The 19382-nt window shown below is 46.6% G+C and overlaps 1 pseudogene; it reads left to right on the forward strand.

The window, feature by feature from the left end:
• Positions 1-529: 529 nt before the first annotated feature.
• LOC104301330 (elongation factor 2-like) lies at positions 530-15994 on the forward strand (annotated as a pseudogene).
• The last annotated feature ends 3388 nt before the right edge of the window (positions 15995-19382 follow it).

The raw sequence follows: 19382 nt of genomic DNA on the forward strand, positions 1-19382 counted from the left end.
AAATATATTTCTGGAACTTCATTTGTGAGAGAAGCCCTAAAATCTTTGCACTTGTCTAATTTAAGTCTTTAAACACCACTTTGACTGAGCTTGACCACCATGTCCTAGAGCTTGCTGCTGGCTGCAGAAGGGTAAGACCCAGCCTCTTCTGGGAGAGCAGCTTGCCTGAAAAGCCCTGAGAGACAGAGAGCAGGTGTGGGAGGAAGAATTGGCTAAGTAAGGGTCAGCAGTGGGAGGAGAGGAGAGATGTATGCAGAACCTGCAGCTTGCACTTACGTGCACAAACTCTCATGTAACATTTGGCAGGGATGAGCTGTTCTGTCATTCTTCATTTTTGTGCTAGATGACATTTTGTGATATGAAATCTGAACTGTATTTTAAGTTGTACCTCCACTCTTCATGCTTAAAAAAAGTCACAGAAACTACTTTCTGTAAAACTAAGCTTAAAAATGTGAGTAACTTCATTTCTTCTTTAGTAAAAGGAAGCAATATCTGGTTTTATTTTTGTGTTTCTCCTCTGTTCAGGTGAATTTTCACAGTAGAACAGATCCAAGCAATCATGGACAAGAAGTCAAATAACAGGGATATGTTTATGATTGCTCATGTTGAGCATGGGAAATCAACCTTGACCAGCTCCTTGGTGGGCAAAGCAGACATGATAGCTGCAGCTGGAGAAACACAATTCACAGACAGATGGAAAGATGAGCAAGAAAGGTGTACCACAACCAAGTCTACATAAGAACTTGTCCCAGGAGTGGGTTCTTTCACCTGGTGTGCAACACACCAGTATACACACAAAGCAGGGGTGTTTAACTGATCTTAGATTTGCACACAGCAAATCTTGTATCCCACAAAGTCAGCACAAACTAATTATAAGGTGTCACACATTTGTAGAAGTCTGATGAACATAGTCCTTACACCTATGCATATTTGCTGGTTTTCTGCCTCTTGACTGATTTACAACTTCTTCACCCTCAATTAGCACAGGAATATCTGCAAAATTAATAATGCATGCTCTGAGAGAGGTGGTCTTGAAGGCAAGGCATATCTCAGCTCAGGAGGGTGTGTTAATGTGTTAATGAATAAAGTTCACTCATTAGGAACATGTGTTGCAACATCTTCACAGTTTGCTGAGAAAAAGTTTCTTCTGTTGACAAGTTCTTGTTTCTTTAGGTCTTGATGTTCTTGGTGTCTTCTGGCAGCCTTTAATTTTACTTTGGAAATTAATGGGCATCTTTCATATCCTCAAGGATATAGTCCCTAGCTCTGCATGCCTTGTCTATACAAGGTAATGAGCTTTATGCAATAAAGCCCCTGATCAATGGTCCTCCTTAGAAAACTAATGCGGAGTATTCAGCCCTAACTTAAACAGCATCACTGTAACCTAAGTGAGACTGTGGGAGCTGGGGTTTCTTAGCCTGGAGAAGAGGAGGCTCAGGGGTAACCTTATTGCTCTCTACAACTACGTGAAGGGAGGTTGTAGACAGGCAGAGGTTGGTCTCTTCTCCCAGGCAAGCAGCACCAGAACAAGAGGACACAGTCTCAGGCTGCACCAGGGGAGGTTTAGGCTGGAGTTTCAGAAGAAATTCTACACAGAGAGAGTGATTGCCCATTGGAATGGGCTGCCCGGGGAGGTGGTGGAATCACCATCATTGGAGGTGTTCAGGAGGAGACTTGACAGGGTGCTTGGTGCCATGGTTTAGTTGATTAGGTGGTGTTGGATGATAGGTTGGACACGATAATCTCAAAGGTCTCTTCCAACCTGGTCTGGTCTATTCTATTCTATTCTAAGCATTTACTCAAACAGTTTCACTTATCTAAGTCTCTTTCCTTTTTTTGTTAAGCTTTTTCATCTGAAGACAGAAAAATTATTTTCTGAAACCCTTGCATATTGTCAGATCTTTTTTGAGCTGACATGTGAAGCAATATGTGCATTCCAGAAATTCACAGTCTTCAGAGTGCAAGCTGGGCAGTATTGGAGTTGAGCTTTTACGTGGTATCAAGTAACCATTCTTAACCTGCTTCGCACTACAGAGAGAGATGCTTTCAGAAAGATTCTTATTAGTAACCTTCAGTTTTATTGGATTGCTGACAGACCCATACCCTGTTCCTCCAAACCACTGTGGTGGGTAGTCTTGTTATTTTTGCATTTAATGCCTGCAGCTGCAAAGTTAACAAGTTGTAGAGTGATTTGGAACATAACTCCACAAGTTTCTGACAGTGGTGTTACACAGTGACTGCTATCTTGAGGTCATAGAATAGAACAGAATAGACCAGGTTGGAAGAGACCTTCAAGATCATCGTGTCCAACCCCTCAACCAATCCAACCCACCTAATCAACTAAACCATGCAACCAAGCACCCCATCAAGTCTCCTCCTGAAAACCTCCAATGACAGCGACTCCACCACCTCCCCAGGCAGCCCATTCCAATGGGCAATCACTCTCTCTGTATAGAACTTCTTCCTCACATCCAACCTAAACCTCCCCTGGCGCAGCCTGAGACTGTGTCCTCTTGTTCTGGTACTGGCTGCCTGGGAGAAGAGACCAACGTCTGCCTGTCTACAACCTCCCTTCAGGTAGTTGTAGAGAGTAATAAGGTCACCCCTGAGTCTCCTTCTCTCCAGGCTAAGCAACCCCAGCTCCCTCAGCCTCTCCTGACAGGGCTTGTGTTCCAAACCCCTCACCAACTTCGTTGCCCTTCTCTGGACTCGTTCCAGCAAGTCAGCCTCCTTCCTAAACTGAGGGGCCCAGAACTGGACACAGTAGTCAAGGTGTGGCCTAACCAGTGCAGTGTACAGGGGCAGAAAGAAAGAAGGGGTCATAGAATCACTAGATCGTGATGCTCAGAGCCACCTGTGCCAGTCTCTCACCACCCTCATGGTGAAGAGCTTCCTAACATCCAATCTGAATCTACCCATTTCTAGTTTTGCTCCATTGCCTCTAGTACTGTCACTCCCTGACACCCTCAAAAGTCCCTCCCCATCTTTCTTGTAGCCCCCCCCTTAGATACTGGAAGGCCATGATAAGGTTTCCTCAGAGCCTTCTCCAGACTGAACAACCCCAGCTCCCTCAGTCTGTCCTCACAGGAGAGGAGCTCCAGCCCTCTGATCAATGTGGCCCTTCTCTGGACACCTTCCAGCATGTCCATATCTTTCTTGTAACAGGGGCTCCAGAATTGGATGCAGTGCTCCAGGTGTGGTCTCAGCAGAGTGGAGTAGAGGGGCAGAATCGTCTCCCTCGACCTGCTGGCCACACTTCTCTTGCTGCAGCCCAGAAAGCCAAGTGTATCCTGGGCTGCAAAGTGCTCACTGATGACTCATGTTGGGCTTCTTGTCCCTTCCCTTTTCTTCAAGGCTGCTCTCAAGCCAGTCACTGCCCAGCTTATAGTGGTGCTTGGATTGCCTGACCCAGATGCAGGTGTTGATTTTGAAAAAGAATAAAAATTAATTACACTCAAATCAGCAGTTGTAGCAGTTTAGGCTGGGTGCCCTCTGCTGTGTTTATACGAGGTGTACTTCCTGTGTCCTAAAGTCCAGCCCAGAGGGGTGGACACAGGAAACCAGGTATTTTCATCCCATAATTCCCTGCACCACTATAAGGGTGACCTTATCACTCTCTACAACTACCTGAAGGGAGGTTGTGGACAGGCGGATGATGGTCTCTTCTCCCAGGCAGCCAGTACCAGAACAAGAGGACACAGTCTCAAGCTGCACCAGGGGAGGTTTAGGCTGGATGTTAGGAAGAAGTTCTATACAGAGAGAGTGATTGCCCATTGGAACGGGCTGCCCAGGGAGGTGGTGGAGTCACCATCAGGAGGAGACTTGATGGGGTGCTTGGTGCCATGGGTTAGTTGTTTAGGTGGTGTTGGATTGGTTGGTGGATTGGACACGATGATCTTGAAGGTCTCTTCCAACCTGGTTTATTCTATGTATTCTGTGCATGTAAGATCCAGTGCAGGGTCTGGCACTTTCTCTTTCTTCCCTCACCAGCACCTGGTAACTGGGGGAGATGTCTCCTGGCCTTGGGCCTGGGTAGGCCCAAGACGGGGGGATGGGCAGTCTCAGATCTGGCCAGCTGAGACTAGCCTAGCAGTGGGGTGGAAAGAGGGGGGAAGAAGGAGCCCTGGGGGTCTTGGGTGTACCCTCAGGTGGGGATGGGATGTTTCTTGGGTATGTTCTGGCATCTGTCTCTTTTGTATCACAGTATCACAGTAACTAAGGTTGGAAGAGACCCCAAGGATCATCAAGTCCAACCTGTTCCAACAGACCTCACGACTAGACCATGGCACCAAGTGCCACGTCCAATCTCCCCTTGAACACCTCCAGGGACGGCGACACCACCACCTCCCTGGGCAGCACATTCCAGTGATGAATGACTCGCTCAGTGAAGAACTTTTTCCTCACCTCGAGTCTAAACCTCCCCTGGCACAACTTGAGACTGTGTCCCCTTGTTCTGGTGCTGGTTGCCTGGGAGAAGAGACCAACCCCCTCCTGTCTACAACCTCCTTTCAGGTAGTTGTAGAGGGCAATGAGGTCACCCCTGATCCTTCTCTTCTCCAGGCTAAACAATCCCAGCTCCCTCAGCCTCTCCTCACAGGGCTGTGCTCAAGGCCTCTCCCCAGCCTTGTTGCCCTTCTCTGGACACGTTCAAGTGTCTCAATGTCCTTCCTAAACTGAGGGGCCCAGAACTGGACACAGTACTCAAGGTGTGGCCTAACCAATGCAGAGTACAGGGGCACAATGACCTCCCTGCTCCTGCTGGCCACACTATTCCTAATGCAGGCCAGGATGCCATTGGCCTTCTTGGCCACCTGGGCACACTGCTGGCTCATGTTTAGGCGGCTGTCAATCAGCACCCCCAGGTCCCTCTCCGTTTGGCAGCTCTCCAGCCACTCTGACCCCAGCCTGTAGCTCTGCATGGGGTTGCCGTGGCCAAAGTGCAGCACCCAGCACTTGGACTTGTTAAATGCCATCCCATTGGACTCTGCCCATCTGTCCAGTTGGTCGAGGTCCCTCTGCAGAGCCTTTCTACCCTCTAACTGACCAACATCTGCTCCCAACTTGGTGTCATCTGCAAACTTGCTGATGACTGACTCAACCCCCTCATCCAGATCATCAATGAAGATGTTAAAGAGGATGGGGCCCAGCACTGATCCCTGGGGGACGCCACTGGTGACTGGCTGCCAGCTGGATGTGGCACCATTCACCACCACTCTCTGGGCTCGGCCCTCCAGCCAGTTCCTAACCCAGCACAGAGTGTTGTGGTCCAAACCACGAGCTGACAGCTTAGCCAGCAGCTTACTGTGGGGGACAGTGTCAAAGGCCTTGCTGAAGTCCAGGTAGACCACATCCACAGGCCTCCCCATGTCCACCAGATGGGTCACCTGATCATGGAAGGAGATCAGGTTGGAGAGGCAGGACCTGCCCTTCCTAAATCCATGTTGGCTGGACCTGAGCCCTTGGCCATCCTTCAGGTGCGCAGTTACTGCCGCCCGGATAATCTGCTCCATCACTTTCCCTGGCACTGAGGTCAGGCTGACTGGCCTGGAGTTTCCAGGTTCCTCCATCCATCCCTTCTTGTGGATGGGGACCACATTGGCCAGTTTCCAGTCATCTGGGACCTCTCCAGTGAGCCAGGACTGGAGGAAAATGGTGTCATGGTGATTGTGGTTCTCTGTGAAACTTTCACTGGTGTTTGGTTTTTTGTTTTTCCATTTAAACTTTCCACCATTTTTGCAACCCATTTGTCTGAGTCTTTTCTTTTGCCTGTGGTGAGAGAATTGGTCTCCCAACCCACGACAGCATTTTAGGTCATCAGAACCTCAGAAGTTGAAATATTGGAAGTTTTTTCCCCTAAGTATGTTGAGACATACTGTAACAGAGCAGTTATAGTTGCATGACCAATGCAAGCTTCAAAAATCAGCAAATGATGAAATATTACAAAGTTGTTAAAATTAATTGTCTTCTCTTACAGAGCAATTTGTATATGTTCCGAATTCCCAGATGTATTGGGTTGAACTGAGCTGGAGTTAATTCTCCTCACCGCATCGTTCTAGTGCTGTGGGTTTTGCAGCAGTAGTCGATAACACAGCAGTGTGCTGGCTACGGCTGAATCCAGTATCCAGGCTGTGTGCTTCCAACATTTCCCTGCCCCAGGAGTACATTGAGGGGTGGGCAAGATCCTGGGAGGGGACACAGCTGAGCCAGCTGACCCAGACTGGCCAAAGAGGTCTTCCATACCATATGAGGTCAGCTCAGGTATAAGAATGAAGTGAAAGAAGCAAGTGTGGGGATTCATCCATGGCTTTTATCCTCCCAAGGAACCCCCAAGCTTAGAGAGCCCTGCTTCCCGAGACCGACCACCGTCCTGCTGATGGGAAGCAGAGACTAACCTCTCTTTCTCTGCTTTTTGCTTCCACATGGTCTATTGCTGTTTGCTTATTAGTGTTACTAAATTGTTCCTATCTTGTCCCTGGCTTCTGTTTATATTTTCTTTCCCTTCTTCCCCTGTTCACTTAAGAGTGGGAGTGATAGGGCGGCTTGGTGGGTATCTGGCCTCCAGGCCAGAGCCAAACCACCACACCAGACAATGACTTAGCAGTCACCAAACAGTGTAGGGATAGCTCAGGTTTTCTTATTAACTTAATTAACACTCCTGGACATACTGAGTTCTCCTCTGAAGTTACAGCAGCTCTCTGCATCACTGATGATGTCCTTGCTGTGGTTGACTCTGTTTCAGGTAAGCATGCTCTTGAATAAGAATGACCTCAGTGTATTTTATTTTCTTCACTTTAGGAAAAAATACCGAACAAAACCCCAAAAGATGAGTGATGGAAGACACCTCTTTCTCTGAAAGTTTCATTTCCAGTGGTGTGAACTCTGATTTGCAGTCTTAGCCCCTGGCCTTTCATGTGTCTTACAGCATCATACCCACTTTGTATTCAGCTTGTGGGTTGAAGATGGAGTAACTGAGAAAATAAAGTCAATCTTCCAGTAAAATACTAGAGAGTGAAGCTGCCTGTCATTCTTCTCCTCTTTCAGGTATAATCACAGAATCACTCAGAGAATGCTAGGGGTTAGAAGGGACCACTGGAGATTATCTAGTTCAACACCCATGCTTACTCAGGTTTGCCTAGATAGATTGCAAAGGGACACATCCAGGCATGTTTTGAAAGACCCCACAGAGGGAGATTCTGCAGCCTCTCTGGTCAGCCTGTTCCAATGTTCTGTCACACTGAAAGGAGAGAAACTTCTCCCTAAGTTCAAGTGAAACTTCCTGTGTTTTAATGAGTACCCATTGCCCCGTCTCCTGTTGATGGACACCACTGAGAAGAGCTCAGCCCAGCCTCCTGACCTCTGCCCTTTAGTAGATATGGATACACATTTGTAAGATCCCCTCTCAAGTATTCTCTTTTCCAGGCTAAAGAGCCCTAGGTCTCTCATTGTCTATGATAGAATAGAATTAGAATAGACCAGGTTGGATGCTTCATTCCCCTAATCATTTCTGTGGCCCTCTGTTGGATTCTCCAGTATTTCTTCTCCCTGTTGGACTAGGGAGCCTGGACCTGGACGTAATACTCAGGTGTGGCCTGACCAGGGCAGAGCAGAAGCAGAGACCCTTGCTTCACCTGCTGGCTGCACTCTTCTTAGTGCACCTCATTGTTAACCAGCTCTCTTCACCCTTTTTACTTCTGGAGCACTAACACAGGGGATTCCTCCAAGTAGGTGTCTGAAGATGTCAAAGTAGTCTCTCTGAAAGTCCAGGGATGCAATCCTATTTGCTACCCTGCTACTTCCTGATGTGATCCTGAACACCATCCCATAGTCACTGCAGAGAAGGTTGCCTCCAACCTTTACATCCCCAGCCAGACTTTCTATGTTGGCACAAGGTCCAGCAGCACACACCTCTCCTCACAGAGTCCTCCACCACCTATGTCAAAGAAGTTATCATCAGTTCACCGCAGGAACCTCCTGGACTGTTTTGTGCCTTGCTACATTTCCAGCAAGTATCAGGGTGGTTGAAGTCCCCCATTGATACCAGGGAATGTGATCATGAGACTACTTTAAGCTGTCTATAGAAGGCCTGATGAAGTGGCCTCTAGTAAACACCCACTACACTGGCACCCTTATTAGCCTGTCCCTTAGTTCTTGCCCACACACGTTCGATTCCTTCCACTTCCCAAAAGCAGGGCTCGATACATTCCATTTGCTCTCTTAAAGAGCAACTCCACCACCTGGAAAAATGGAGCAATGCATTCAACTGAGTTACCACCATTCAGGGAGTGCTGAGACTACCACCAGGCTCCCAGTTTGAATTTCCCAGTCTGCCTTACAAAGAAGATTAGAGACCTTGCCCATATAAATAATGCATGTTTAAATTGTGCTTTTGTTTTTTAAGGGGTTTGTGTATAGACACAGACTGTTCTGTGGCAGGCTCTTGCAGAGGTTACCAAACCAGTATTGATGATGAACAAAATGGATTGTGCTTTGCTGAAATTGCAGCTGGAGCCTGAGGGATTTTATCAGACATTTGAGTGTATTGTGGAAAATGTCAATGTTTCCACCTGCGAGGAGGGTGAAACAGGACCAAAGCATAATATGGTAAAGAAAGGTTTGAAATTTTGCTGTGGTTGAATTACTGATTTGGAGCATACCAGCCTTGACAAGGAACAGTTGTATACATTTAGGGCAGTTCAGCTCTCTGACCAACCCGAAGGAGCCATACTTAGTCCCCTTCCACCTCATGTGATTCATACTTTTTATTTTGGGGATATTTTCAACTGGAGAGTGACAGCAACAAGGAGAGAAGGCAGAATTCACAAAGCAGACCATCCTCTAATGGCAATTCCTCACAAAACATGTAACCTCAAGCCAGTTGCTCAGTGTCATTCAAACATAAAACAACAGACATTTGCCTGGGGCAAACTGCTGAAGGGAAGTTAGGGTTTGACATCTAAAGCAAAGGACCAGAAGCCAGAAGATTCTGTGCCTGACTTTACTCACTTACATGACAAGGAACATGGCTTTTCTGCTCTTGACAATTGATAGGGCGTTGAATTTGGTAAGTCCATGGTATCTGCCAGTAATTATACCAGAACAGAATAGAATAGAATAGAATAGAATAGAATAGAACAGAACAGAACAGAACAGAACAGAACAGAACAGGTTGGAAGAGACCCTCAATAGCATCGCATCCAACCTATCATCCAACACCACCTAATCAACTAAACCATGGCACCAAGCACCCTGTCAAGTCTCCTCCTGAACACCTCCAATGATGGTGACTCCACACCTCCTTGGGCAGCCCATTCCAATGGGCAATCACTCTCTCTGTGTAGAGCTTCCTCGTAACCTCCAGCCTAAACCTCCTCTGGCACAGCCTGAGACTGTGTCCTCTTGTTCTAGTGCTGGTTGCCTGGGAGAAGAGACCAACCTCTGCCTGGATACAACCTCCCTTCAGGGAGCTGGAGAGAGTAATAAGGTCACCCCTGAGTCTCCTTCTCTCCAGGCTAAGCAACCCCAGCTCCCTCAGCCTCTCCTCACAGGGCTGTGCTCCAAACCCCTCACCAACTTTGTTGCCCTTCTCTGGACTTGTTCCAGCAAGTCAACCTCCTTCCTAAACTGAGGGGCCCAGAACTGGACACAGTACTCGAGGTGTGGCCTAACCAGTGCAGTGTACAGGGGCAGAATGAGCCTCTCTACCATCCAACAGATCAACTCCTGCCCCCAGCTTGGTGTCATCTGCAAACTTAACTGATGATGGACTCAATGCCCTCATCCAGATCATCAATAAAGATGTTAAAGAGCATGGGGCCCAGCACTGATCCCTGGGACACACCACTCTTGCCTGGCTGCCAGCTGGATGTGGCACCATTCACCACCACTTTCTGGGCTCAGCCTCCAGCCACTTCCTAACCCAGCTCAGAGTGCTGCTGTCCAAGCCATGGGCTGACAGCTTGGCCAGGAGTTTGCTATGGGGAACGGTGTCAAAGGCCTTGCTGAGGTCCAGGCAGACTACATCCACAGCCTGTCCCACATCCACCAGGCAGTCACCTGATCATAGAAGGAGATCAGGTTGGTCAGGCAGGACCTGCCCTTCCTAAATCCATGCTGGCTTGGCCATCCTGTAAGTGCTGTGTGATTGCACTCAGGATGACCTGTTCCATGATCTTGCCTGGCACTGAGGTCAGGCTGACAGGCCTGGAATTCCCTGGCTCATCCAACCGGCCCTGCTTGTGGATGGGCACCACGTTGCCAGCTTCCAGTCTTCTGGGACCTCTCCAGTGAGCCAGGACTGGTGAAAAATGATGGAGAGTGGCTTGGCAGCTCTTCTGCCAGCTCTCTCCTCACCCTAGGATGGATCCCATCTGCTCCCATGGCCATGTGGATATCTCTGGAAGGATGGTTTGAAACTAGAAAGATAACTAATAATTCTTATATTGGAGCTGAGGTAGGTAAAATATTAAAGTCAACTGCAAGTCTTCTGTGATGCTCCAGCTGTTAGAGTAGGGAATTGTCAGAACTGAGCTGCTTCAGATACTGCTTTTCTCACCAAACAGCTACAAAACTGACCATCCCACCAAAGTTTTCAGACCTGGTTTCCTTTGTCTAAATGAGTTCATAGTGCACTGGTTTGTTTTATGACTGAAACTGACTGCAGCTTAATCTACTTACTGGAACAAGGTGCTCGTGGCTAGGACTGTACACTTGATTCTTACCTTTCATGAATCTCAGCCATTACGTCTGATCAGTTTTACCTGTGGCAGGGATAAGCCACCTAGATTTCAGTCTTCAGGGAAAGTTCACTAACAATTCCATTGACGTTACTTACAAAGTCATAATTCACCTTTGTCCATGTCCCAGGGGAGGCCAAGTGTAGTCCCTCAGGGATCAGTCCTGGGACCAGGCTTGTTCAACATCTTTGTGGGTGCCATGGACAGTGGCATTGAGTGCACCCTCAGCAGGTTTGCTGATGACACCAAGCTGTGTGGCACAGCAGACTCACTGGAGGGAAAGGATCCATCCAGAGGGACCTGGACAGGATGGAGAGATGGGCACAAGCCAACCTTATGAGGTTCAACAAGACCAAGTGCAGGCTCCTGCAGCTGGGTCGAGGCAATCCCAGGCACAAATCCAGGCTGGGCAGGGACTGGCTGGAAAGCAGCCCTGAGGAGAGAGACTTGGGGGTGCTGGGGGAGGAGAAGCTCAACAGGAGCTCTCAGTGTGCACCTGCAGCCCAGAAAGCCAATCAGATCCTGGGCTGCAGCAAGAGAAGTGTGGCCAGCAGGGCAAGGGAGGGGATTCTCCCCCTCTGCTCAGCTCTGCTGAGACCCCACCTGGAGTACTGTCTGGAGCCCCTGTTACCAGAGGGATCTGGAGGTGCTGGAAGGTGTCTAGAGAAGGGCCACGAGGATGAGCAGAGGGCTGGAGCACCTCTCCTGTGAGGACAGACTGAAGGAGTTGAGGCTGTTCAGTCTGGAGAAGAGAAGGCTCTGAGGTGACCTCATTGTGGCCTTCCAGTGTCTGAAGGGGGCTACAAGAAGGCTGGGGAGGGACTGCTCAGGATCTCAGGTAGTGATAGGACTAGGGGGAATGGAATGAAGCTGGAGGTGGGGAGATTGAGGCTGGAGGTGAGGAGGAAGTTCTTCCCCATGAGAGTGGTGAAGCCCTGGAATGGGTTGTCCAAGGAGGTGGTTGGGGTGCCGTCCCTGGAGGTGTTTAAGGCCAGGCTGGATGAGGCTGTGGCCAGCCTGATGTAGTGTGGGGTGTCCCTGCCCATGGCAGGGGGGTTGGAACTAGATGATCCTTGTGGTCCCTTCCAACCCTGACTGATACTATGATACCTAATCCTGCTTAGGCCTTTACAAAAGTATTTCTGAAGGTTTTGTTTTACCTTTTGTCATCAATATTCCCACTGTGTAGGACAAAGTAAGATTCTTCAAAGTAACATTTAGTGGATCACTTTAGGGGAAGTACTTCCTTTTTCTATGTTCCAGAAACTGTCTGGCATCTTTACTGATCTCACTTGCCATTGAGAGCAGTTTCTACATTTCAGGTTGATGTTTTGTCAAATGCATTCACGTTTTTAACTCTTTCAAAGGTTGATTCCATTATCAGTACTGCTGGGTTTTGCTCCGATCTGTATGACTGGGTGTTTGCTCCAAAGCAGTTTGCTGAGATGCACGTAACTAAACTTGCTGCCACAGGTGAAAAAAGCTCCAGTTGCTCCAGTTAAGCATGCAAAGAAAGTGGAAGATGAAAAGACTCTGGGGTGATAAGAAGGTAACACAGTACACATGGAATGAATATAGATTATGTGCTCAGATACCACAGTGACACACTAAGGATATCAGGGATGCATACCAGTGCCTGTTGAGTTTGTGATTCTGTAACACCATGCTTTCACAGGCAGCTTAGAAAGCTGCCCTCTCTTTAGAGACATGAGTTTGTGACTCTTACAGCAGAAATATTGATGTATCTGATAAAGGCAGTTGCTTGTGATGCAGATACGCTGTGTGTGCCTTCTGTGGTGAGTTCTGATAACCTCCCCCATAAGAGCACCGAGAGAAGATTCACTCTCAGAACTTAAGAACATAAAAGCTTTGACTGAACTGCACAGGTTAAAAGGCTGTGGACCAAATCCAGTCTGTGGATTCTGTGAATTTAATGAACCTGAAATTGCATCTCGAAATGGTGGAGTTAATTTTGTGTTTGATGTGTACCCAACTTGCTGTTGTTCACTGAATGCTTTATCCATTTGTGAAAGCTCAATATATTTGCTTGTCTTCTGGTGCCTTAAAATAAGTTAACCTGCCTTGACTGATCTCACTCATCAGGGCACTCCAAGATTTATCTGGTGTGTTAGCTGAATTATTTTAGCAAGGCTTCAAAAGACAGTTATAGATAACAAGGTGAAGGAAGAGAATTCTTGGCAACAGGTTTGCTTACAGTGCCTAGTTCCCTGTGAAAGCCTAAAATGCACATTGAAGTCAGTGTTTTTTAGTGAAGTAAACAATTTCAGAAGCATAAACAAACAAAAAGCTACATCCTTTGCTTTCTTAAACATCTAACAGTTATTGCTCCATTTGATTAAGGATCTGCCATTCTGACAGGTTTAATCTCTGCTGAAATGTGAATGTTTTTAAACAGTTCTGCTAAAAAATGACAGAGTGGAATTTGTAGGAAAAGTGGATGCTCCTCAGCCTCAAACTGCACAAGTTAAAATAAACATACTTAGTTATTCTGATCCAGCAACTGGAGAATTCAGTGTGTCAGCCACCAGCCCAAGTGGAAGGAAGTTGCTAAGGACATTTTGCCAGCTACTCTGGATTCTGTCTTTAAGATAAAGCAATATTTTGTCTTGATTTGATTGCAAGGTTGTAGTAGCAGATTTTTTTTTGGTTTATTTCAGTTTGGCAGGTTAGCTCTTAGGAAAGCCATCCCTCATCTTTACTTTCTGTGAAGGCTAGAACTCCACAGTTTAAGAGCAGTGTGAAAAAGGTGGAATGGAAATGGAAGGCAGCAAATCTGAATGATCAGTGTTCATAGAATAGCATAGAATTAACCAGGTTGGAAGAGACCTTTGGGATCATCGCGTCCAACCTATCATCCAACACCATCTAATCAACTAAACCATGGCACCAAGCACCCCATCCAGGCTCTTCCTAACACCTCCAGGGATGGTGACTCCACCACCTGCCTGGGCAGCACATTCCAATGGGCAATCTCTCTTGCTGGGAAGAACTTCTTCCTAACATCCAGCCTGAATCTCCCCTGGCACAGCTTGAGACTGTGTCCTCTTGTTCTGGTGCTGGTTGCCTGGGAGAAGAGACCAACCCCCTCCTGTCTACAACCTCCCTTCAGGGAGTTGTAGAGAGCAAGAAGGTCTCCCCTGAGCCTCCTCTTCTCCAGGCTAAGCAACCCTAGCTCCCTCAGCCTCTCCTCACAAGGATGTGTTCCAAGCCCCTCCCCAGCTTTGTTGCCCTTCTCTGGACACCTTCCAGCAACTCAACATCTTTCCTAAACTGAGGGACCCAGAACTGGACACAGGATGTGTGTCAAGGTGTGGCCTAACCAGATTAAAGATTTGTGTCCTGTGTGTGAGCCTCTTCTGCCAGGAGTTTGGAGTTTCCTTTGGAATCAGAAACTTTCTATATAATTTGTGGATCTGGAGCTTGTCTCAGTCCACTTTTGCAGAGAAGATGGTCCTTTTGTGGGTCCCCTGAGTGAAACCAGGAAGGAACTGAGTAGTTGGTTGGGAAAAGCACTCGAATTTGTTATTTATTGTTTTTCTCCTTACATGTGCAGGGGGAAAAGTTAGAAATACAGAAAAGGAGGGGGGAAAAAAAACAAGAGAGAGCAAAAGCAACAGAGATACTTTCCACCACAGATGATGTCTTGCTGGTCCTGAAGGCTTTGATCAGTGGAGGAACTCCAAATTTCCCTCCTACCTTTGAGGTTTTACACCTGTTCTAATCCCATATGTGGTCACAGTTCCTCATTCTGTTGCCATATCTAGAGCATGTTTGATGGGTGTCAGCACCTGTGCCACAGTTACTTACATGTGTCAGCCCTGGTACTACCATAAGTTGCATGCTCTTTTGGTTCTAAAGTGCTGCATCAGTTATCTCTCTGGGTCCTCTCCATCAAAAAGCTGTCACAGTGAGCCCTAGATTGCATCCCAACACTCCATTGTGGAACCTGTGGCCTTGTCTGGCTATCAGGAGCTATAATGCAGAGCTTGTAGATAACCATCTATCTTCCTGGGGCAATGGTGTGAAAACACCTTGGGACAAACAATGTTGAGGCCAACATGAGGAAAACAAACTTAACTCCTTACAGAGCTCTATAATCCTTGTGAATAGTTTATGTCAAGCGAAAGCCCAGAGCAGAGTAACCAGAGGGGTTTCAGGTGGTGTTGGATGATAGGTTGGACACGATGATCTTGAAGGTCTCTTCCAACCTGGTCTAGTCTAGTCTAGTCTAGTCTATTCTAATGTATCAGCCTGGAGTAAACAGAGATAAGAAATCATAGAATAGTAAGATTGATTTTTAAATGGTCAGCAAAACTTGTCTCTGTTACATTACTTACTCCAGTTGCTGTGATCTCGTTTCAGATCTTTGATGCCATATGAATTTTAAGAAAGAGAAGGAAGTCAGACTGATGGAGAAGCCTGATACCAGACTAGACATTGAAAACTGAGATGAAGAGGGAGAACCCCTTCTTAAGGTGACTTGGCCTTTTTACTTCACCATGGCCATTAATCCATGTGCCAAAGGGCCATGTCTAGATGTTTTTTGAACACCCTCAGGAATGGCAACTTCCCCACTTTCCTGAGCACACTGTTCCAGTGCCTAATCACTCCTTTGAGTAAAGATTTTTTTTTCCTAGTATCCAATCTAAAGCTTCCTCTTCACTGGCCTTAGGGAGAAAATAATTTGGTAAGTGCTGGTTTTCAGTAATTCAAACACAAGGTCTAATTGCTTGTTCTAGACAAGTGTTTTGTCATAGCCTTTAACAGGATTTAAGTCATCAGAGAGAAATTTTAAATGGCTGTCTGGCATGGTTGAAACTGAGTGTTTGCTGCTGTAATTATACATCCTGCCTCATACCAGCTTCAAAATGAAAGTGGTGGCTGGAGCAAAGTATTGTGGGGCTTGAAGTTCAGATTGTCACATGAGAGGCTTCCTGTTCATGTTGCCGCTTTGGGGTTCTGGGGTTTCAGGTGTTGGCTCTCTTCCACTGAGATGGCAGCAGACAGGGAGGGATGGGAAAGTAGCTCTCTGGCTTGGGTTTTTAGCTCACTTGCTTCTGCTTCCTGCTGCTTTCTTGCTGCTCCTCCAAAATGGCTAAGGTGCTTATTGTTGTCTCATTCATTCAGGAAACTCTTAACTCTTTATCTCAACCTGGAGGTTTTTTGTGTGTTACTTTTCCCTCACTTCTGTGTTTTAGGGAAAAGGCTGTGTTAAACTGGCACACTGTCACAATGTTTGACATTGCACTCCTAGATAATAGCCTTCTACATGCTGTCCAAAAGGTTTATTTGGGCATCTGTTGTTCTGTGTGTTGAAATGAGTTTGCATGACAATATGCATGACAGTCTCTAGGCTGTGATGTACCACTGGCTGCCTGCACCCTTGAAAGTGAGAGTGAAGCCACTTGTTACACATTTCTCTGAGTGAGGAGCCATCATGAGAAAAACACTGAGGAGCTGTCTTGGTGAATCGATTTCCTAATGGTGCCTGGCTGTGTTTGATCACTGGTGATCTTCCCCTTGGATGTCACTTCATGCAAAGTTTTCTTACAGCACCCAGAACAAGTGGGATCTGTGGTGTGAAGAGGCAAAGGGGATGTATTTTAGAAGAATCCCCAGTGGCAGGAACTCCAATGTTTGTGGTCAAGATGTGTCTATCTGCAAATGAGTCATTTGGCAAGATGATGCCAGTTACCCACATGCAATTAAGTAAAGGCCTCAGCAGGATCAAAGAGACTTAAGAACTCCCATTTTATTAGCTCCAAGCTCCTTCCTGCTCTCAATTTGAATCTTCAGATCAGTTTACTCCTTTTTCCTGGCAGCCTACTTCACTGGCCTTTCTTGCCAGCTGAAGGTGCCATGTGCTTCTGCACATGAAGACTTTTCAGCATACACCCAATTCAGTTTCCATCATTTTAAATCAAGGCCTTATTTGAAGCAAGCCTGGAAGGAAGAATTGGTCTTGCACTGGCAGCAACCTAGAAAAATTGATGCTGATTTGAACCTTTGAAATAAGGACAGAGTGCCAGCCTGAGCAGCTAAAATGGCATTACTCCCTCTGGCCAATCTTGAGGCTGCCTTTAATCATCTGATCCCTCATATGTGCCTCTGAAACTTCTACTTTTCAGCATGGTGCAGAGCCCTTCTGCCAGTACTGTGGCTCTCTCAAGATCAGTTACAAAGAGAGTATTTCACATCTGGGTAACTTCCTAGATCAGTTACAATCCCTTCTGTTTCAGGTTGTGTGATGCACTGCAAAGTTTAGTCCTGATAGTTTCCTCTTAAAAGCAGTTTATAGGTGTCACACTGAATACACACAGAGGTTTAACAGGTTGTGATGATGGCACAATCATTACTACGATAACAACAACAAAGTGGCATGCTAATTGGGGATCACTGTTGTCTGTGTCTAACACACAAAGTAATAATCAATCAAATCAGTTGCATAGGACTAATGGAGCTCTTTTTTCAATCAGCAATTGTCTTTTAACCTAGGAAGCAGCAGCCTTTGTCCCATGCAGAAGTTCTTGTTGAACTGTAAGGTTTTCTCTTTTCATGCAGAGGACACAAGTCTTTCATTGGTCTCTTCTCCCAGGCAAGCAGCACCAGAACAAGAGGACACAGTCTCAACCTGTGCCAGGGGAAGTTTAGGCTGGATGTTAGGAAGAAGCTAAGAAGCACAGAGAGAGAGAGATTGGCCATTGGAATGTGCTGCCCAGGGAGGTGGTGGCGTCACCATCACTGGAGATGTCTGAGACTGGATGGGGCACTTGGAGCCATGGTTTAGTTGATTAGTGTTGGATGATAGGTTGGACTTGATGATCTCAAAGGTGTTTTCCAACCTGCTTAATTCTGTTCTATTCTAATTCTATTCTCTTCTAAAGTGACACAGGCCTTGATTAAATACACAGCCTCCAGTCCTCTCTCTACCCACTGTTTGAGTGAAATCTTTGTTGTCTTCTGAAAGGTGTAACAAAGGGGTGACATGACTGCACTTGCACCACTCCAACCTCTTGACCTGTTGGGAGAGCAGTGAAGGGGAAAAGGACCTGGGGGTCCTAGTGGATAGAAGGTTGACCATGAGCCAGCAATGTGCTCCTCTGGCCAAGAAGGCCAATACCATTCTTGGGTGGATTAGAAGGGCTGTGATTAGTAGGTTGAAAGAGGTTCTCCTCCCCCTCTACTCTGTCCTGGTTGTTCCAGGCTGTATCTGGAATATTGTGTCCAGCTCTGGGTCCCTCAGTTCAAGAAGCACAGGGAACTGCTTGAAAGAGTCCAGCCTAGAGCCACAAAAATGATTAAGGGAGTGGAACATCTTCCTTACAAGGAGAGACTGAAGGAGCTGGGGCTCTTTAGCTTACAGAATAGGAGACTGAGAGGTGACCTCATAAATGTTTACAAATATGTAAAGGGCGAGTGCCAAGCAGATGAAGCCAGGCTCTTCTCCATGATGCCTAATGACAGGACAAGGGACAATGGGTGAAAGTGGAGACATAGGAAGACCTGCCTGGATGCATTCCTGTGTGACCTTGTATAGATGATCCTGCTCTGGCAGGTGGCTTGGACTGGATGATCTTTCGAGGTCCTGTCCAGCCCCTGACATTCTGTGACCCACAGAGAATAAAAGGATGTAGGCATTACACCAGCCTAGTAATTACTTGTGTGAACATCACACTACCTTGTTCACCTGAACAGCATGGCCTGCAACAATCCAGGTAAGGCTCAGATGCTTTAAGTTTGCATTTAGCAATGCCATCCCAGGTCTAGACTGTTTAAAGCTAAAAGGCAGCAGCCAAATTCCTGTCCAAAGCAGCTGGAGAACACAACCCTACCCAGCCCTGCTAAATATTGTGCCCAATTTAGTAGCTACTTAACAAAATTTCAGCCCTGTTTTATGAGACCATGTCCTAAAAATGGCACTAGCACTCATCCTTACGAGTGAGATGTTTCCATCCCTTCAGTCAGTTCACCAATCACCCAAGTCCTTCGGTTCAGTATCAGGAGTACAAACAGCACCTTCAGCAACCAATACCAGTTCAAAACACTTTATTCATAACAACTCTGGAACCTCTCTCCACATTCTATTTATAGTTCAAGTCACTGTGCAATTGTGATGCAGAAAGCACTGATCTGCTGCAGGCCATTAGGAACAAAATTCATAAGTAGCATTGCTTTGCTGGAAATAAAAATCACACTGAAACCTGATCCTTTCACAGGTACAAATGAAATTCATCAGATAATGTTGCATACAGTCTGTCTTCTTAAGACCAATATATGAACTGAAGAATGCTGTGAAAGATCATACAAAAAAAAGGCAATGAGGAGTAATGCAGCACTAAAGGTGGGAGTACAGGGCAGACGAGCTGCAATACATCCTGCTTCAATATTTCCTATCCACATACATTGTTCAAATACTGTAACAGTAATAGAAGGCAAAATGCAGCAGACATCCAACTAGAGAAATAAAAGAACACAAAACTAGGCAAAATGAAAGCTAGCAGTTAGGGAAGGAATAATCTCAAATACAGTTACTCAGCAGAAACAAAGCTTGGGAAAGCTGCTATGTCAACAACAGATGTAGATACCACCACTACTCCAGCTGTATGGAAAAGACTTGATCTTCCTGGG

The sequence above is a fragment of the Dryobates pubescens genome, chromosome Z (assembly GCF_014839835.1).
Source record: "Dryobates pubescens isolate bDryPub1 chromosome Z, bDryPub1.pri, whole genome shotgun sequence".
In the NCBI taxonomy this organism is placed as follows: domain Eukaryota; kingdom Metazoa; phylum Chordata; class Aves; order Piciformes; family Picidae; genus Dryobates; species Dryobates pubescens.